This window comes from Beta vulgaris, chromosome 2 (assembly GCF_026745355.1).
Source record: "Beta vulgaris subsp. vulgaris cultivar EL10 chromosome 2, EL10.2, whole genome shotgun sequence".
NCBI classification, from domain to species: domain Eukaryota; kingdom Viridiplantae; phylum Streptophyta; class Magnoliopsida; order Caryophyllales; family Amaranthaceae; genus Beta; species Beta vulgaris.
This window is the reverse complement of record NC_079203.1, coordinates 2,387,212-2,410,387: the sequence shown is the minus strand read 5'-3', so window position 1 is coordinate 2,410,387 and position 23,176 is coordinate 2,387,212.

Genomic DNA, 23,176 nt, shown 5'->3' with positions numbered 1-23,176 from the left:
AAATATAATACTAACAAATATTATCTCTAAACAAACACTTTTAGATATATATGTTTATTTTATTAGGTAAACACATGTAAATAGATAGATCCTAAATCACCTAACAGAATTGATCCATGATAATATATTAACATCTTCTATAAATTACTCCATTACGTGACCAGATTTCATGATCATAATAAACATTGACCTAGCTAAAAAAGAATCAGATACGTTGTAACATATCGAAACAAACCAACCAACCATATGCAATCATCTTGATTTTCCTGTTATAGTTCCCGGCGATGACAAACTGCGACCTAAAGGTGTATTCCTTAATCTATTTTTTGGGGTTTATTGGCACAGTTGTAGGCGCAGCCTTATCCTTCAACAGCAGGAAATACCCTGCTATGTTTCCTATCTTAATAGGCGTAGCTTCAGACCTCTTAATCTTTAGTGTCGTGTATTGTTGTTGTGCACTTGCATCTGATCGGAAACGTACACCGGCAGTAGAGGGCCCCCTTCGACGTACGCCGGTAGTGGAGTGCACAGAGGTTGTGATTGATATAGAAGTTCCCAGCGATTTGGTTTCTAGTCCATAATCTTTATTTGCTTGGTTTCTTTTATTAGGGTTGTTTGTTTATTTTGTTTGGGGGTAACTGCAAACTTTCAGGCAGTGTGGTTTGTTTGTGGCTTGGAATGGTGGACATCGAAAAGTTCATGTGGAAGTCGATTCTGAGGTGATTGTTCGTATGCTAGCTCTCCTTTTATTCATCTTATTAGAAAGTGTGTGGCTCGCATCAAGCGCAATGAGTGGGAAGTGAAAGTTACACATTGTTATAGAGAGGCCAATAGAGCTGCTGATTGACTCGCGAACTTTGGAGTGGTGTTGCACTAGAAGTTTGTGATGTTGGAGGCGGTCCCTAAGGATCTTCATACTGTTTTATTGGAGGACCTAGGTGGAGTGGCATGGACTCTCCTAAGTGGGAGTTAGAGTTGTTTTTAGTTTTTTTTTTTTTTGTTTTTTTGTTGGGTGTTTCTTTCAATTTGTAGCTATAGTTTTCTTTTTCTTTGGCCTAGTGTTGTGTTAGGTTTGTTGCCTCTTTATTCACCGAAAAATTTATAGAAAGCTCTTATATATGTACTAAGAAAAACTTTTTCTACAGCAATATTTGGGACTACGAGTTGGGACTTGGGAATAGTAATAATATGAGTCTTTCGAAATGACTCCTTTTTATAAATTGGAAAATTTTCAAAAAAAAAAATACATTTTAAAAAATTCCTTTCAAAAAATTAACTTATGTAACAAATTCCTTTCAATATAATACCATTTTTCGTTTATATTTAAAACTAATCATTAAATGACAGTCGTCGTAGGCATTGTTGTTAAAATCCCGATTCAAATCTTACGATCCTACGATTATACGATCCTGGAGGACCTCACCGATTCCGATCCTACGTAGGAACTTTATTTTGTAGGATCTTTCGATCCTACCCAACCATAAAAAATCACATGGTAGGATCTTAAAACGATTCTACGACTCTATGATCCGATCCTATCATAGAAAAATAATAAAGTAATTTCACGTATTATATTTCTCCTATTAGATTTTGGTCGCATGTTACTTCAATCTTATAGTATTGAAAGAAAAACTATCACCATTTGCTAATTTAATAAGTCATTATTAATATGTGTAAATTTTTAATATGAAGTTCTCACCGTATTCTAGCATAATTATCTTTATTTTACTGAATTGTAGGATCTTACGATCTGATTCTACCAATTCGATTCCACCAACCCTTATGATCCAAAGTATGATACCGATCTTGATAAAATTGGTTGGAGGTGTTGTTGCAGGTGGGTAGACAGAAAAGAAAAACGGGAGGGAAAGAAAAAAAAAACGAGAGGGGAAGAAAGAAAAACAATTTACTGTGACTCAATTATTATTAGTAATTAAATCTCATTTGTAGTAAAATGGTAATATATTGAAAAAAAATTATTATACTAATATAAGGTAGTTGTTTGAAAGAAAAAATTTATCATGTAGTTTTTTGAAAAAAATTGATTATAAAAGGCAATTTTATGAAAATTTTCCTTATAAATTCTAACTCTCAAAGTAGTGTTTGATTTTGGTTTTTGGAATGTAGTTAACTAGTTGATGATTGTTATATATATATATATATATATAATATATATATATATATATATATATATATATATATATATATATATATATATATATATATATATATATATAGGGCAAGATCACATGAGAATGCTCCTTACATGAGAAATGAGAATGAATCTCAACCACACGGTTGGATTAGAGTTACAACACTTGTTCATTAGAGTTATACCCCCCTAAAAATTTTGACCCCAACAAAAATATTTTTTTTTCAAATTTTTTTTTCTTATTATATTTTTTTTGGAGTTATATCACTTTTTCATTAGAGTTACATCACTTATTCATAAGAGTTATATCGCGTAAAATTCATTCTCATTTCTCATATAAGTATGCATTCTCATATATATGCGTTTCTATCAAAGGAACAACGCCACATGAGACTCTTCTCAAACTTATAATACACATGTTTATGATCTCATCTAAAAATATTAACAATGTGTAGTTACTAGGAATCGAACACATGGTCTTTGCAATAAAATGTGAGAGTTTAACCACCAATCCACTACAATTTTAATATTTAATGTTTCAAAGTAAAACATATTTAAATCTTTAAAATTATATGTAACTATAAATACATAGACAAGCTTTTTAATCTTTAACACTTTTATTAAGGTATATCTCAATTCTATTGAAACGATTTATCATGTCATTACGCAGGGGGGAATCCAGGATTTCGAATTTAGTGGGGCACCAAATTACAAAAGAAAAATCATAATATCATATATTTAAACAATGCAACACTTTAATTTTCACAACCTTAATAAATAATATTAAACATTCAATACTATCTCCATTTTTTTTTAGTATATTTAACATATTGACTTCACATTCATCAACAGATGCAAGTTTTATTTCAATTTGTTACTAAAGTTTATAAGAAGCTGATATAAATTTATTTAATGCAAATATAAATCAAAACAAAATTTTAAATAGTAAAATTTTTTTTAAGTGTAAATAAATCTTGGTCATAATTAATATATTTAAATAATGTGAAAAGTCAAATTGTTGCATTTATTTGGAAATGAAAGAAAAACTAATCGTTATATCACAAACAAAAAAAAATGGTTAAAATTAGAGCTAGAATTCAGGAAGATGGATACTATTTAAAATATGAGATGAAGATCCGAAATGGAGAGAAAAAAATGCTAAAATAGAGAAGAGAAAGATTAAGAAGTAAAAAAGAAAAACAAAAACAAAACTAAGAAGAAAAAAAAGAAAGCAAAAATGCATGTAGGGGGGAGTCGAACCCGCGGGCCGCGGCAACAGCAATACATGTTACTAAGAGAACCACTGGAGCAAGTTGGATTATATGCAATTATTACGCGCGTTTTAGTTTTAACCTATTCTAAAAATCTGCTTGACATTAAAAGTAAAAAGAATCCGATTTTTTTTGGTGGGCACGTGCCACCCAAGACCCTTAATAGGTCCGTCCTTGTCATTAAGTCCTTTTTTCAATTTCATATTAGACAGAAAATTATGAAACGTAAATGATTTCAATTATCAAATTTGTGAATAATATATTTGATAATTTAACTAACTGGTGGCATCGTACGGGTCAAAATACTCGTTCTGATCTTCTTTTAATATATTGCTCCATTTACCCTAAAAAAAAGTCCCATCATTAATAATCAATAATGCCTTATATCATTCATGAAACACGAAAGAAAACTACATAGGCAAGGAATCGAATTACTCAAGACTATAGAGTAATAGTAGTACTTGAAAGCATCATGACTTGCTTCTCGCTATTTCTAACGAAGGATTAGGTAGCTAAGTTGAAACTTGCGCCAATAACTCGATGAAAAACTCCATCTTATAAGGCCCAAAAAAAATAACGAGTAATAGGATTGGCTATTCATGCCCGTCATGAATCACGCCCATGGCCTCTGTCCATCATTAGTCATTATGGGTACTAGAAGACTGTTCAGTGTTAACTAATTAAGTTATCCAAGTGGTTGGTTAGAAATATATTAAAGTGAATATGTTATTATCTGTATGAGGATGTTCTTAATAATGTATGTAATGCGTTATTTTCTATTTTGGGGGTTAGACCTGGACATAGGTCGGGCTGGGCCTGTTCACGGACTCGGCCCGCGGGTTTGGGGAAATGTCGAGCCAGGCCCGGAGCCTGTGAATGCCGGGACTGAAATTTTCAGATTTGTTCATGGCCCGACCCAGGCCCATGGGCCTGAAGGCCGAGCTCGTGCCTCATGCAAGCCTGACTTGTGTTTTATGTTATTTTTTTGAATTTTTTACAGTTTTAGGCTTAAAAACAAAGAAAAGGGACATTCGGCCCACGGGCCATCTAGAGGGCTCGTGCCGGTTCGGGCCTAAAATAAAATTTCTTGATTGTGAGAGGCGCAAGGCACATAGTGGACAACGAGCTAGGATGGGCCTCGAGCGAGCTCGTGCTGGGCGGGCCCAAACCGTACTGGGCCGGCCCGACCCCATGTTGACCCAGCCCATGCCCATCTCTAGGGGGGATTATACGGTAATATGGACAAGTTAGCTTTGGCCATCCCATTTCAAATTCTTCACAGGTACAAAACTCAATTATCTCTTGGAATGGATTCTCATCATTTTATTTTATTTTTGAGGTAAATGGATTCTCATCATTTAAGTAGTCTTAAACTTTGTACCCTATGTGAATATAAGTATTGTACTCGCAAAAATGGATATTTGATGAGTTTAGATTGATGTGAAAGTGTCATGCGAGGTAACAAGATGTACGTAGAAAATAGATTCAATGAGATGTTGATCATTAATTTGGGAATTCTCTATCTACTTATCCTGTCACATATTCTCCTTCTTACATTTGCTTAAGTTGAAAATTTTGCATAAATATTGATCGAGAGACTAGAATTTACTCTGGAACAAAAGCATAATTTTTTTTAGAGAAATGAACAAGTGCTAAATTCTCAATAAATCGGACATGCTTCTTACCAACATACTTAAAACTGTTTCGTAATATAATTATGTAAGCAATGAAAGTTTTAAAAATAGTTTTTTTTTAAACTAATAACGAATAGTAGAAAGGTAGGTTATGTAGTATACTCTAGTTTAAACACTAATAAATTAGGACCAAGAACAATTGTTAGAGGAAAATGTAAGATTGCAACTAATCTAAATTAAACTTCCATTAACTGTCGTTTTGGTTTGATGGGAAATATTTTTCATGAAGACACAAAATTGTGAAAATATGCCTTGAATATGTTATAGTCGAGCTATCTATAAAATGGCGACTCACGGAATTCGACACAACTCGCCTCTGAAATCGCCGAGAGCTGACCGCGACTCGCGCCCAGCGCCGCGACTCGCGCTTTTTGCGGAATTATTCGTCGTGTGTTTTGTTAAGTGTTATTAGCCGGATTAAATTCCTATTTAACCTAATATCGTTTATTTGACGAATATAGCATATATAACATTTGTAACTCTGTTTTTCCTCATATCATCAATAAAATATTCTCTCTCTGCCCGTGGACGTAGCCAAATTTGGTGAACCACGTAAATTTGTTGTCTGCTTTATTGTTTTACATTCAATTATTTTTTTTCTTCTTCACGTCTGTTATAACACAAATAAATATTAGCTTTCCTTTGTTTGATTATGGAAAATTATTAAGTTAAAAAAGAAAAATGGAGATATTGGAAATGAGAGAGTAGAGGAAATTAGTTTTCCTCCAAAATTTGGAGGAAAATATTTACAAAGGGATGAAAAAATTTCCACCTTATTTTTCCTTTATAAAATTTCAAATTTCAAAAACAAGATTGTATCATATTCTTGTAAGTAATTATATATCTATATGTACTCGATCTCCTGGAGCCGAGGGTTATAATGATGAATCACTCATATTACTGTTTACTATTATATGTACAAGATTTAAAAAGAACTAGAAGATCATTTCATAAGCACAATTCAATGCCTATAACTTTTTTCACTTCTCTCAAGTGTTTGATTTAAGATAGACTTCAAATTTAAATCGGTAAATGATTCAGAGCATCGTTCGAGCCAACAACTAGTTATATCTTACAAGTAAGGGCGAGGAAATTGTAAGCTTCAGAGAAATACTCCCTCCGGTCTTTATTAGTTTACCCCTTTCTTTTGCACAAAGTTTTAGGAGAACTAATATTGTGGGTCATAGAAAGAAAGCAAAACTATTATTTTATATTAAAGTTGAATGTATGTGTGATGAAAAGTTAGTAGTCCCATTCCAAAAATAGAAACAAAAAAAAGGGATAAACTAATAAGGAACATCCCAAAAAGGAATACGGGTAAACTAATAAAGACCAGAGGGATATATACTTAGCTTCTGTGACAACTAACGTATAATAAACAGGGTATATTTGATATTTTGATGTGTCACTTGCTTAACCTTTGTATGCTTGATAGTATTTCTGCTATTAATTATATATATCAAATAAGATTAATTAATCAAATATGTTAAATATTTGGACCATGTTGTGTTTGATTTAATGCGAAGTAATAGTCAACAATAAAATGTTAGGGAGAAAACAATAAAGAAGATGAACAAAATATACAAGGATTTACGTGGTTCGGTTAATGTGACATAGTCCAATCGTGGGAATTCGGGAACTTTTCAATAATCTTCAATGGAGAAACTTAGAAGATTACAAGGAGTTTTACAAAAGGTTTGGAGATTTTAACCACCCAATAGGGTCCTTTTATAGGACATATAATCCTAATAACCTTAAGAAAACCCTAAATTAATATGGCCGATCAATAGCCATCAATTAATTCAGGAATTATTTCAAAAACGGAAAAATTAACAAAATCACGAAAACTGAAATTAGTGTTAATGCCAGCCCGCGAACTGTTTAAGCCCGTCCATGCACTATTCAAGCCGGCCATGCAACACACCAAAAAGAAGGCAATAAGTGTGGAATATGAGCCACCTGCCCAAGCCACTAGATAGCTCGTCCAGGTGAATCTTCATTTTCGTCGATTTTAAATGCAACACTTACAAAATAATTAGCCAATCGACTTCTATATATTGAGATGAAGTTTGGATGTTTGATTATATAGCAAATGGCGGCTTACCATTATGTGGCTATATATACTTGATTCATGGACAATTGTTACATCTACGTTACTTACAAACCCCATGGGAAGGAATTATGTTGAAACTTGATGAAATTGCACTATTTGTTTGTGCAATTATTCACGAGAAAGAATATGGATGGTGAATCATCATGCTTTTAGCATGGTAGGTTCAGAGAGAAATAGTCTACATATAAGAAAGTTCACATACATAAGTAGAACAAAGGTAACAATAAAATAAAAGACAAAGAAAAACATGCATAAAGTTATTATTATTTGACATATATTCGTCTGTATTCTAGTTTATATGTAATTGAGATGTTAAATCTTATTGTTATGCAAAAAATTGTTGCAAATTACAAGCTAATTCTAAAAACTTGTGACAATTGAATATTAGCAAATCATATGGTTGAACACTACAAGTAAGAAAGATGATAATATTAGGGTTCTAAATGAATTTCTCATCATTATTAAATTATGAAATTCTCCTACTCACAAATATTAGCTACAAAATTTGTTGGAACATTTATAGGGTAATGGGTTTGAAACTCATAAGGGTATGTACTAGAAGAGGAGGAGGTCTAGTATGCAAAAGACTAGAGTGCATCAAGTGGCAAAACGCATTGAGAAACCAAGGGGGACAGAAGACTGGCCGCGAGTCGCGACAGGAGTCGCGAGTCGTGACCAGTGGCTCATCGCGAGTCGCGACGTGTCTTCTGCCTTGGAATGCGAAAAGATGCCTTGACGGTTTTATGTCCGTTGTGATGTTATGGTCTCATTTTAATGACCTTTAAGGTCCTTAAATCAGCTGATTAAAGGCCTTTGATGGGTGATTAAAATGGGGGTTATGGATTATCTACTCTAGTCAATGAAAGGTTTATTCTTCCTATATAAACCTTGGGATTCCTATGAGTGAGGGGTTGGAAGAAAATCAGATTTTCTATACTCTCAAACACTTCTTGCTTTGCTTAAGAGAAACCTTGCAATCTTCTCTTAAGTGTTCTTCACAAACACAAAAACACAAGTTCTTGTTTGATTCACTTAGAAGATCATCTAAGTGGATTGTTTTCTCTCCATTGTATCTCATTAGTTATTTCGTGTTAACCCGGTGATCCTAGAGGGGCGAAATTAAACTAATAGGAAAGCGTAGTTTCCGTGCCTTGGAGTGGGATATCCGGTTCTCTCATTGATCACATCTAACAATCTATTAGTTTAACTTTCTCTTTTCTATTCGGATATGGCTCAAACACTCAAGGACATGACTATGAACTTTCAAAAGTTGGATAAGTTTGAGGGGGTGGGCTATCGTAGGTGGCAAAAGAAGATGCACTTCTTGTTGACCACCTTGAATGTGGTGTATGTTCTATCAACACCCATGCCACCATTCCCGGTAGATGGAGAGGAGGAGTCCGCCGTGACTACAAGGAAGAGGACAAAGTGGGAGAATGATGACTACATTTGCCGTGGTCATATTCTCAACTCTCTTACCGACCCTTTGTTCGATCTCTACCAAAACGTGGAGAGTGCAAAGGAACTTTGGGATGCTCTTGAGGCCAAGTACATTTTGGAAGATGCTTCAAGTAAGAAATTCCTTGTTAGTAATTTTAATTCTTTTAAAATGACTAATGATCGGCCTATTATGGAGCAATTCCATGAGGTTCATCATATTTTGAATCAAATAAGGTCACATGGTATGGTGATGGATGAGGCAATTGCGGTTGCCTCAATCATTGACAAATTACCAAATTCTTGGAAAGATACAAAACATCTTTTAAAACATAAAAAGGAAGACATGTCCATGGAGCAATTAGGAACTCATCTTCGTATTGAAGAGGGGATCCGGGCTCAAGATGGGGTTAAGGATACTACTCCAAGTATTCCTAAATCTACCGTTAATTTGGTAGAGGTTGGTGGGTCTAGTAAGACCAAGAAATCCAACAACAACAACAACAACAACAATAACAAAGCCAATGTTGCAAACAAGAAGAGGAAGACCCTCTCTTGTTGGATATGCAATGGTCCTCATCTTAAGAGGGATTGTCCTTCTAACAACAAGAAGAAGACAAAGAACACACAACCTAGTGTTGTTCAAAACCAAGGTTGATGATTCTTGGTGGATAGATTCGAGAGCCTCTAGACATGTGTGCAATAACAAGGAGTTCTTCAAGTCTTTGAAAGATTTGGATGATGGTCCTATCTTGTATATGGGGAATGATTCTACGGTAAAGGCTAGAGGCATAGGCCAAGTAGAATTGTTGTTAACCTCGGGAAAGACTTTAACTCTCCGGGATGTTGTATATGTACCGGAAGTTAGGAAGAATCTTGTGTCAGGAGGTCTCTTGAATAAGTATGGTTTTAAAGTTGTTTTTGAGTCGGATAAATTTGTAATTTCCAAGGGTGGTATTTTTGTTGGACAAGGTTTCTTTTGTAATGGAATGTTTAAATTTAGTATTGATAATAAAATTGGTACTAGTTCTATTTACATGCTTGATGTTTCTTCTCTATGGCACAATCGTTTATGTCATGTGAATTATCGTAGATTATATGACATGTCTAAAATGGGGTTGATACCTCCTTTCGATTTAAAGTTAGAGAAGTGTCACACTTGCGTGCTAAATAAAATTACAAAAAATCCTTATCCTAGTGTGACTAGACAAACGGTATTGCTTGAATTGGTGCATAGTGACTTGTGTGACTTTCATAGTTCACCTTCTTTAGGAAATAAAAATATATTGTAACTTTTATTGATGATTTTTCAAGGTTTTGTTACATATATTTATTATTTACTAAAGATGAAGCACTAGAAAAGTTTAAGACCTTTAAAATCGAAGTGGAACTCCAACTTAATCAAAAGATTAAAAGACTTCGAACGGATAGGGTGGTGAATATTATAATCCAAGTTATTTTAGTTCCATTGGTGTAATTCATGAAACAACCGCCCCATACTCACCTCAAAGTAATGGTATAGCGGAAAGGAAAAATAGGGTCCTAAAAGAAATGGTTAACACATGCTTTCTAATTCGGGTCTTAATGACGGTTTTTGGGGTGATGCAATTTTAACTGCATGTTATATTTAAATCGAGTTCCTAATAAAAGGAATAAGACTACCCCTTATGAACTTTGGTGTAATAAAAAGCCTAATCTCAATTACCTTAAGGTATGGGGTTGTAGGGCAATTGTCAAATTGACGGAACCTAAAAGGAAAACTTTAGGTGAAAAAGGAATTGATTGCATTTTTATAGGCTATGCGGTACATAGCAAAGCCTATAGGTTTTATGTCATTGAGCCCAATGACTTTGTCTCTATTCACTCCGTGATAGAGTCAAGGGATGCAATATTTGATGAGACTAGATTCTCATCGATTCCAAGACCAAAGGACATGATACCTAGTACTAGTTCCAATGTTGTAGATGACATTTCAAATGATCATGATACTACAACACCGGAAATTAGGAAAAGTAAACGAATTAGAAAAGAGAAATCTTTTGGACCGGATTTTCAACTATATTTAGTTGAAGGGTCAAGGGAGTCAATTTCGACTCAAATTTCATATTGTTACAATATGGAGGAGGATCCTAATCCTTTGATGAGGCTATGAAGTCTCATGATTCTGCTTTCTGGAAAGAGGCAGTGAATGATGAAATGGATTCTATAATGGGTAATCACACTTGGATTTTAGCTAATTTACCTCCCGGTTGCAAACCCCTAGGTTGTAAATGGATTTTTGTAAGGAAAAAGAAAATCGATGGAACCATACTAAAACATAAGGCCCGGTTAGTGGTCCAAGGTTTTAGGCAAAGATATGGTATCGATTACTTTGATACTTATGCTCCAGTAGCTAGAATAGCTACTATTAGACTATTGATAGCATTAGCTGCGATTCATGGTCTAGTAATTCACCAAATGGATGTAAAAACTGCTTTTCTTAATGGTGAATTGGAGGAGGAAGTGTACATGAATCAACCTGAAGGGTTTGTGGTAAAGGTCAAGAAACTAAAGTTTGCAAATTAGTTAGATCTTTGTATGGTCTTAAACAAGCACCTAAGCAATGGCATCAAAAATTTGATGAAGTTGTGTTGTCTAGTGGGTTCAAAATAAATCAGTCCGATAAGTGTGTATATAGCAAATTTGATAATAACGGTAAAGGAGTTATAATTTGCTTATATGTTGATGATATGCTTATTTTTGGGACTGATTTGGAACAAGTGGAAAAGACCAAAGTCTTCCTTTCCTCTAGCTTCTCCATGAAAGATTTGGGTGAAGCGGATGTTATTCTTGGTATTAGAATAATAAGAGGGAAAGGGTCGTTTTCTTTATCACAATCTCATTATATTGAGAAAGTGGTCAAGAGGTATAATGAGTCAAATTCGACTCATTTTGCTACTCCTATGGATCCTAGTATTCACTTGGTTCCGAGTAGTGGTACTCCAATTTCACAATTGGAGTATGCAAGCTTAATTGGAAGCTTGATGTATGCTATGACTAGCACTCGGCCGGATATAGCCTTTGCTATTGGCAAGCTCAGTAGGTATACTAGTAATCCTAGTATGTTGCATTGGCAAGCATTGAGAAGAGTGTTAAGGTACTTGAATAAGACCTTGGATTATGTCATAACATATAAAAGAGAACCTTCTATCTTAGAAGGTTACTCGGATGCTAGTTGGATTTCGAATAAGGAAGATTATTCATCCACTAGTGGTTGGGTGTTTCTTCTTGGAGGAGGTGCCATTTCATGGGATCCAAGAAGCAAACATGTATAACGGATTCCACTATGGCATCGGAATTCATTGCTTTGGCTTCTTGTTGCCAAGAAGCGGAATGGCTAAGGAATGTGTTGAGTGAGGTGGACTTATGGGTGAAACCAATGTCACCTCTTGCTATCCATTGTGATAGTGCATCAACCATAGCTAAAGCATATAGTGAAGTCTACAATGGCAAGTCAAGGCACATTGGAGTTAGACATAGCTATGTGCGGGAAATGATAAGGAATAGTTGTATAACTATTAATTTTGTTCGGTCTAGTTTGAACTTGGCGGATACGTTTACAAAACCGTTGTCAAGGGAACTAGTGAACAAAATGAACAAAGGGATGGGTCTTAAGCCTATTGATCAACCTATGGTGAAGGAAAACTCTATTTGATGTCTAATACAACGTTAGATCTCAAATTCAAGGAGGATAGTACTTCTTAAGAGGTTGGGAGCACTTGTTTAATACATCCCGAGGTTAGTGCTTGTTGCTACAATGATAAAGAGGTTGAATTTTATTCTTAATAAATCTTTGATAAGGTGCTCAATTGTAGGAGCATGTCGGAAAGATTTACCTATGTAAGCTAGAAGTTTGGCCGCTTCATCAAGTCAAGGCTTGACTTGGAATGCTTATGAATGGATATGGACACCAAGGCTTCATAGGTGTCGGAGGTTTTAAGAACCTAGTTTATGTTTGTGTGTATTAGTAACTTCAATAATTTGTAATGGTTATATGATTCAAAGCTTCTGTCTATATCAAATTATGAAATTACTTTACTAAATGGAAATTCAATCGTTAGATATTTCCATGATCCGCATGAACAGTGTGTTTGCGATTTATAGCAAGTTGAAAAACTTTTCAACATTACCCTATAAATGGGAGGAGGATTGTTGGAACATTTATAGGGTAATGGGTTTGAAACTCATAAGGGTATGTACTAGAAGAGGAGGAGGTCTAGTATGCAAAAGACTAGAGTGCATCAAGTGGCAAAACGCATTGAAAACCAAGGGAGAAGAAGACTGGCCGCGAGTCGCGACAGAGTCGCGAGTCGCGACCAGTGGCCGTCGCGAGTGCGACAGGCGTCGCGGTCGCGACCAGCGCCTCGCGACTCGCGAGCTTCTTCGCGAGTCGCGACGTGTCTTCTGCCTTGGAATGCGAAAAGATGCCTTGACGGTTTTATGTCCGTTGTGATGTTATGGCTCATTTTAATGACCTTTAAGGTCCTTAAATCAGCTGATTAAAGGCCTTTGATGGGTGATTAAAATGGGGGTTATGGATTACTACTCTAGTCAATGAAAGGTTTATTCTTCCTATATAAACCTTGGGATTCCTATGAGTGAGGGTTGAAGAAAATCAGATTTTCTATACTCTCAAAACTTCTTGCTTGCTTAAGAGAAACTTGCAATCTTCTCTTGAGTGTTCTTCACAAACACAAAAACACAAGTTCTTGTTTGATTCACTTAGAAGATCATCTAAGTGGATTGTTTCTCTCCATTGTATCTCATTAGTTATTTCGTGTTAACCCGGTGATCCTAGAGGGGCGAAATTAAACTAATAGGAAAGCGTAGTTTCCGTGCCTTGGAGTGGGATATCCGGTTCTCTCATTGATCACATCTAACAAAATTTATTAAAAGAGACGATTTAATTTTAACATAAAAGTAGACCTAGTCACTAAATGTATTAAACTAGTCACCGAAAGAAATTAACTTAATCACTATTGGGCTAATCCGCTAATTCTCTTTTTAATACTGAGCTTACTATTGTCTAATTTTAATTTAAAAATAAGCGGTCTCTTATAAGATAAACTCTATTTTGCTAATGATTGACTTTTCCACTTTATTAGGAACTCATTTGGAGGAGCCAAGAGCCTTTTCAAGTCAAAATTTTAGCACTCAAACTTACCAAACCCTAGGTACATAGTACATAATCTACCATAATAAACGTGAGTTGCATGGTAAAACTTTTCAACACATAATTACTACTCTATAGCTAAATGCTATAATGGCAAAATTAGTACATACAACAAAAGTGGACTCCCTTGTACCCAAAAAACCAAAAGGTGGACTCCCACTTAAGTTACATTCCACATGCAATAATGTAGATAGATCTTCCAACTTTTTTGTTTTTGAGTAGTGTTCCTGCATGAAGTTGGTTAACTAATTAGAATCTCATCATTAACTACTACCTCAATCTCTAATAAGTAATAATCCCATCTAGTAGTACTATATTTTAAAGTTTTTTCTTTGTTTGTCCTTATCATGTGTTTGACCGTACTCTATTAGCATGAACTAAAATTTGTACTTAATAACTATAAAATATGCATAATAAACAATAAAATTTGCAAGGACCATGCCACGTAGCATATTCCCATACTGCCAAGTGGACTTGAGAAAGATGATAAGTGGTGTATGTAGTTTTTTTGTTGGAGATTCCTCATGCCAGTTTGTTGTAAGGAGGCAAGTAAAATGCATGAAATTATAACAAATTGCATTATTTATGATAACATATATATATATATAGAAGAAAATGTTGTAGCTAGTAGTAAGAATGTAGTAATTATCACATCTACATGTTGCTGTCTTTGTCTTGGTTCATCATCATGCTGCTACTTTTACTTCAACATTCTTCTCTAGAAAACAAAATACATGCATAAAAAATGGGAGGAATGTCAACTATTGGAACATAGATAAATGTCAATATGCATGTAGTTAATAGTTATCATGCTATTATGAGTTTGTTAATAATATTGAACGCAAAGAAGTCGTTTACCCGACGTACTGCAGTCTTTGTCACATTAATTTAACGTTAAGTAGACCTAAAACAAGGACTCTTAGTTTTATTTTAGATCTTAATATTATATTGACTTTGTAAAAGAGATATTATTATATTAGTTGTTAAATTGAGTCTTAACCTTCTTAAGGTTGTCATCAATTCTAAGATGTATGTATTATATTATTTTTGTAGAGTTGAAAGGATGTACGTACTTTTCTAATGTTATGGTTAATGAAAGGGAATTGCAACTGAAACCTACCTGGTTGTAACCAAAGATTGGTATTATAAAACAAAAACTAACACAAAAATGTACTACGACGTGCTTCTTGGTAAGTTAATCTAGTGACATTTGATTTAAACCCATACATGTAGACATGTTTTTTTTTTATGCATATGAGCCACGAAGGCAGTACAAAGAAGGGGAGGGGGGATTTGAATCTGTGACCTATCGTTTACAGCACCTCAATCTTAACCACTAGGCAAAGACATCATTGGTACATGTAGACATGTAGTACATCACAGTAACCATATTTGCATTTGCTCTTTACTTTTCGTAACTTTAATCTCAATTTCTTGCCATATAGCTAGTGATACTTATATTACCTGTATCAACCACCTTAGCTTAATCATCCGAGAAAGAAGCTAGGAAAGTATTGTCCCTCTCACTTTCAAGTTCAAACAATGTATTCCTAAATCCTAATGTAAATTGGTTGATTATGTCATTTTTAATTTACTGTTCTTTTGTTTGATTGGTTTTTATTCTTCTATAACTGATTGATCATTGCATAGCTTTCTACGGGTAGGGTATGATTTGACTTAAAAGAACACATAGAATATGCGTGCAGGTTGTTATTGTAGGATTATAAGTACTATAAGCGTAATTTCATGAATCATATTTATAAGCACTTAAAACAGGATCTCATGCATATACAATCAAAGATCGCATAATAGTTTTACCTTTGATGCGTGATTTTCACAAAGCTCGTCGAGATCCAGAGATAGAACCGCAACTGAGATTCCTCTACTTGGTTCACCAATTGAGATCAACACTCCACCAATGCTAGTTGGAAGGAAGAAGGGCCGCTCTTCTTTTCTTATAGTTAATATTACGTGACTTTGAAAGAGAGAAAAAAGAGGAGAGAAATGTATTGTTTTATTTTTCGGTTTCTCCACCTAATTATAGGAATAAATTAGGTTAGGAATCCCCTCCCATTATTCCTCTTTGGTCGGCCACCCTAGAGTCGTTCATGGGCTCTAAGTTTTTCTTTTGTTGATCTAGGTTGTTTTAAGTGTAATACCAACTCGGGACAACCGGACCCATATACTAGTTGGTTTTAAAGCGTGGGTTTTACAGATGATGATGCATTAGGTATGAATATGATAATAATAAGCTAAATTTTGATGATGCATTAGGTATGAATATGATAATAATAAGCTAAAGTTTGATTTAAGACTTTAGGTTTAGTATATAATAAATTGAAATTGCGTACTAAACCTGAAACCCAACTTCATTTAGTTGGGTTTCATTTTATTATTTACTAAACCTAAAGTTCTATAGCATTATCTAGCAAGAAGTATAGACGATCCAATTTAATGAACTTATTATCCCCATAATACAATCCATATTATATTTAGTAATTGCATTAGAGTCGATGACATAATTTCTTCAATCTCCCACTTGTCTGAGACGAGTGTGCAATATTTAAATTGCTTAAGTCTCTCAGTGTCTAATTTGATAGTATGACCATATTTCTATATCATCCATACTCGTCTTCAAATTAGTCCTTGAAATCCGAGTTCAAATTGACAAACAAATGATCATCATATAATCCATTTGAGCACGGCCATACATTTTTCAATTTTCACTCTCCAAGGGGCCAAGACACCCATCATATCTCATATACGAGGACTTCTCAATCTTGTGACAATCAAAACTCACACTCATTTTTTAGCACAACCCGAGTGATGCCTTTATAGTCCCATTTTATGGCATGACGCTTGATAGCTTCAAAGTTATAGCAATAATTAAGCCAAGCAGTGTTGCACTCATGTCTTAGGAATCCACTGATATAATTACGAAGTTATAGAAACTTCTAAGTGGGTCTGTTCGATCATGTATCAACTATACATATTCATATGATTTACTAAACATCTCCAAGGAAAAGCGGTTTCTCAATTCTATCCCCCTGCTTCTCCCATAGCCAATGAAATGGCGCTATCAATCAATCTTATATGCTAATCCTTAGTAAGTCATCTATATCCAATTTAATGACTTAGATTAGGAACTCTAATATTCTATGAATTCGGTTTACTTATGGTGTTTCATTCATCAAATCACATATTCGGCAAAACCATTGAATTCAAGATATATTTTGGGTATTTTATTTAATACCAACCCAAAATTAAATAAGATAGAAATTTAATTCTCATAATAACATAAAATAGCAAAACCATGTCTCTACACTGTAACAAGTTTCTCTAAACCTAGTACAATCTAAAGCCACTCTAACATTTGCTTCAAGCCTATAGTCCTAGCGTGACACTCATGCTTGGTTTGAGGTAGTGGTTTAGTGAGCGGATCAGCCACATTCTCATCCGTGTGAACTTTGCAGATTTCGACATCCTTCCTGTCAACTCTCTCCCGAATGAGGTGATATTTCCTCATTACATGTTTGGATTTGTTATGTGGTCTCGGTTCTTTTGCTTGTGCAATAGCACCATTGTTATCACAGAATAACTCGATCCCCTCCAGAGCACTAGGTATGATATCCAGCTCTATCAAGAACTTCTTTATCCAAATTGCTTCCTTGGCTGCTTCAACCATTGTTAGATATTCTGATTCTGTCGTAGAGTCTGCTACAGTGCTTTGCTTTCAACTCTTCCAGCTCTTTTCTCCTCCATTTAGACAAAGACGTACCCTGACAGAGAGCGGTAATCATCTCTGTCGATTTGGAAGCTCGCATCAGTATAACCTTTAACAACCAACTCACTTTCTCCTCCATTGACTAAGAACATGCCTTTAGTCCTCCTCAAGTACTTAAGGATGCCCTTAGCACCAGTACAGTGTGCTTCTCCTGGATTTGCTTTGAACCTGCTACACATGGTCAAGGCATATGCAACATCTAGTTGAGTACTTATCATGGCACAAACGGCGCTATTAATCAATCTTTATCTACTCAAATCATTAGTTATCAAATTAATAGCAAACCTCGTTAAATCTTGCGTGTTCTTGAGCATAGGAGTTGAGGATTGTATAGCATTCATCAAGGAGATCGTCAGAGCGCATGCCGCGGCAAAAATGTCGTTGGGCGCGGCAAGATCAGACGCAAAAGGAAAAGTGCGCCGTGCGCCACGCGCCGCGGGGAGCGGCACTAGCAGGAAGTTTGGCATGACGAGCCGTTGGGCGCAGCAAATGTCGAGTATAACACACGGGGCTTATTAAACTCCCTTTTTCCTCTTGTTTCTTTTGCCTCTTTTGCTCATGTATCGTTAACCTAATTATATATACTCTATGTATGGGTTAATTAGAGTTAGTTCATCATCAAAACACAAGAGAGAGAAACAATAGAGAAGTTCTAAGAGAAAGAGAGCTTTGAGCGATTCATTGAAGAAAGTACTCAAATGATTCTCTTGACTATTGTATTCGTGGTTCCGCTTAATCATAGTGAAAAAGTTTATCCTTACCCTAAGGACGTAGCTATTAAATTAATAGCAAACCTCGTTAAATCTTTGCGTGTTCTTTACTCGTTTTTCGCGTTTTATTATTTGTTTATTCGCTTCCGTTGCAACACCATAAAATTAGCCGCTAGTTGTAACTTGTAAGCAAATTAAACAAAGAAAAATGACCATAACTATTATAAAAAAAACAAGTTGGGAAAAAAGGTTGTTACAATCAGGACACTCTAATTCTCACACAATTTAAAGCCTAATTGACCTTTGCATTTTAAAATTACCTTAATGACTTATGTGAGTTGTGAGGTGACTGAAGCACATTGTATTTTTATATCAATATGTATAAGCTTATTTGCGATAATGTCAACCATTGGAATGTTGCTATGCCCATGAAGTTCTATATATATTCTAGCAGTCGGAAACTAGTCAACTCAAGGGGAACGTTGAAGTCATCATCAAATTATAAATTCACTTCATAGTTCATATAGAACCGATTTAATAAATTAAAAGAGCTTAGTTTTATCTTGATCTCAATTTTATATTTCGGATATAATTTTTATTAGAAAATTGAGTTCATGCTTGTTTGGTATTCACGAAGTTGCAGATAATTTTTATGTCATTGAAAAGTACATACTTTGCTTAAGTAATGGGGAATGCCTGAATGAAGCAGAGGGTCAAACACTTATTAAACTTTCTAGATAAAATAATTTGTGTTTACATTGGTTTATACAAGTACTAATAGATATCAACATTTATAGCTTGACATCATTGTTCTTTCTTTTTTAAGGGTACTAACTTATTTTAATTTTGATATTGGTCATTACTTTTACTCCTAGTAGTATAGTATAGTATTTGTTTTCTTGCCAAAACAATTTATGATGATTTGAGTAAAACATCAAATCATATATATATTTGTTTTCTTCAATTTATTTTTGAATAACTTATTTTATTTTGCTGAATTCAACTTATTTTTGTTGAACTTAACTTTATAGAACTTATTTTTGTTGAAGCTTAGAGTAGAATTTTGCTTAACTTATTCTTGCGGATTTTAAATTATTTTTAATTTGTTGGAGAACTTATTTTTACTGAACTTATCTTTAATAAACTTAACTTATTCTTGCTAAATTTAACTTATTTTTGTTGAATTACACTTATTTTTGCTAAAACTTATCTCTATTATATATGGCAACAGGGGTGGGAGACGAAAAAAGGATATAACTACCTAATTAATTAAAAAAATTAAAAGACACGACAAAAAGGAAACAATAATAATTTACAACACCGTATGCAGCTTTCCTCTCAAGTAATTTTTTTCAAAATTTAAAAATCTTTGTTTCATTGGAATAGACTGATTAAAAATTTCCTAATTTATTAAATGTAATTAATAATTAATTTAATTTTTTTTACATATTTTGGTATGCATCACGTGCATATAAAACTTTATAATATATTAGCTTTTGGTTTCAGTACACGTGTTACATTCTAAAATCGTATGAGTATGAAGAATTGGAGAAAATAAAGATATTGAAATGAGACAACAAAGCACATATTCACAAACCTCATGAAACAACTTTCTTAATGTGCAAGTTGTTCGATCAAGCGTGAGGTTTTATATATATTAAGTAAAAGCCAACCTTTAAGACATTTTATCAAATAAACATTTTTGTCTTAATAGATTATTCAAAATTTTCTAACCTTTTGCTTTTGTGAGGAGAATTTTGAAAGCCGAAAGATTTACCTAATTGAACATAAAGAAAAGGGGAAATTCTAAAGATGCAAAATCCAATTTTTTGAGTTTCCACATGAATAAAATTCTGCTTTCCTTTTCAATTTTATTTATTAAAAGAATTGAAAAGGTAAGAGAATATATAAAAGGGGGACCTTGGACTTTGTATTTTTAATACTAGGTATAGATGTCACGAATTAGCTACTAGCACCTAAACTCTTATATTTCTCATGAAAAGACATTTTTCTATTATGATAGGAATTCTTTTGGTAAATTGGAGCTTGTCAATGACGATTAAAGGCATGAACATTTTTTTTATCATCCTTATTTTGACGGCGTGGTGGCATGATTTTAAGAACTATTCCAAGTGAGTAGTGTCTATAGTATGTAACTATAAGTAGAATGTTGTGCTGTGACCCTTTCCCTCTTAGATGAGGTGCATTTACATCATAGTGTTTTGTTTATTCCTATTTCCTAGTAACAAAGTTGCATGGCATCTATTCCTAGCGAAGAAGAAAAGTTGCATGGCATGTAACGTAATACGTGGATTAATGAACAAGTCCTCGTTCTAGAATGAATGCAACATTAGATGTTTTATGTTGAAAATTCACAATGAATGTCCTCTCAACCCATCAAGTTTGTGTGTGCAATTTAGTTTTTAGACCCGAGTTATGTTTCGAGTAATCAGAAGTTTAATTTATTTATTAACATTTTACTTTGAAATTATAACTCTAAACATTATTGTGGTTAACACTTTAGTATATATGTTTGAAGTCATAGAATCAAATCTTGTACCATGCACCAAGGATATTTTGACCTAGTGATTAAGATTGAGGTGTTGTGAATGATAGGTCAGAAGTTCGAATCCCCCTCCCCTTCTTTGTACTGCCCTTATTTTTTAATATTTTTTTATGTGGTGTATATGAAGTAGACACTCTAAGGGATAGTGCCACGACACGGTTCCTTGTTCAGGAACGTTTTTTAATATGTTCGTATAGATACTCTCAACTTTGCTTGTTATAATTGTGTGCGTCTGCCAATTCACCTTCTTAACCTTAGACATATTTCATTATATATTAGCTAAAATTATCACGATTGAATATTAATAAAGTACTATTTGAGACGAATCAACATGACCATATATGACTATTTTTTTCTTATATATTGAGAAAAAATTTAGAAGGTTCCCTTTAATTGTGAATAGTGTCAAGATTACAAGTGAGCAAACTAAAAAAATACTCCCTCTGTTTTTTTTAGCGTTCTCACTTATAATCTTGATACTATTCATACTTAGAGAAAACCTTCTCAATTATTTTCAATTTATAAGAAAATATAGTCATGTGGGGTCTTGTTTGATTCGTCTCAATTAGTACATTCTTAATATTCAATCATTATAATGTTTACTAATATATAATGAAATATATTTAAGTTCAAAGATGTACATTGGGTGGTGTACACAGGAAAGTGAGAAAGAACAAAAAAAACAGAGGGAGTGCAAATAGAGTATTAAATTGTTACATTATAGAATTTTTCCCCTCAATAATGTTGAAACCAAAAATATTTCCTACTTTGTGCTACAACCAACAATATTTCCTTTGACAACGTCCATGTCATCACAGACATGAAAAAAATAATTTTGTTTCTCAAATAAAACCGCTACTCGATGTACCGGTTTATCTCATGATAAGTAGCTAACTGAGGTAGCAGAAATTGCCACCTCAAATAGCAGTTTATTGAGGAAACCCGCTTCTCCGGGTAGCGGTTTTACATACTACAAAAGAAAATCCCTAAATCAGAATTTCACAAAATCTACTAACACAAAACATACTTCTAATTCAATTCTCAAATTCAAAAAAATTCAATTAAAACGCAATAGAATACCTACATTATCGATCAATTATTTAAGTATCTGTAAAAGTTAATTTAGGTTGATAATTTTGAATAAAGAAAAATCACAAACCTAAGTTGTTTGTTACTGCGATGAAATAAAAAACTTGTGGTTGTTGTCCGACGATGAAGACAGATGCATAGGTGGTGGTGAAGTAGTTGTTGTTGAGCTTTTCAATTATGATAAAAATTCACATTCTTAACTAATTTTTGTTACTACACGCGATGGAAAGAGAGACATAGTCCGACGAAGGAAGCAATAATAGCGAGAAGGGTTGTTGCGGTGAAAAGAGAGAAGGATGGTGGTTGCCTGGTGGCGGATGTATGTAGAAAGGGGAAGCAAGTAAGTAGAACGAATATAATGGTAGTGGTGGTGACTGGGCTGACTGCTATGAGCATAATATTGTGGGTAAGGGAGAAATGTGCGAAAACAACAAAGTGAGGATGAGGAGACCGCTATTCATATTAGCGGTCAACATGATAAACCATTAGCAAATTGGTCATTGTACATCGTCATTCAAGTTAGCGGTTTATCTTACAGTACAGCCAATTCAAGTAGTGGTTTATCTTTCAAAACGGCTAATTCAAGTAGGGTTTATCGTATAGAAGCGCTAATTCAAGTAGCAATTTCGCCTACACTAAATAAAATAATGATATTCAGCGTCCCTGTCCATCGTGGACAGTACCTAAGAAAATACCTCTAGATCCAACGTAAATTAGGAATTTATTTTAATCTAACATTATTTGGGGAAACTATGCATGCATAATTGTGTCGATTCTTAATAAATAATTAAAAACAAGAACCATATTCTTTCAACTAATAATAAAAACCTTAATTTTAGGAAAATACAATGTAATAAATTTGTAAAGAGATAAAGAAAGAAAAGTGATGAAATTTTTTTAAAATGAAAAATATTAACTTTTGACAGACACTCACTAACAATTTAGGGAAAAAAATATTGACATGCATGCACCTTTATTTCTACAAGAATTAGGTTGGGTGAGTTTATCCATTAGACTCAACTTCAAATTCAAACTGTACCAAATCAGCTTTTCACTAACTTTTACCTACTTTTTCACTATCCAGACTTGCAAAAACTCTTCCTAATTTTACGCATTATCCCCATACTCATCTTAAGACTTACCTAAAC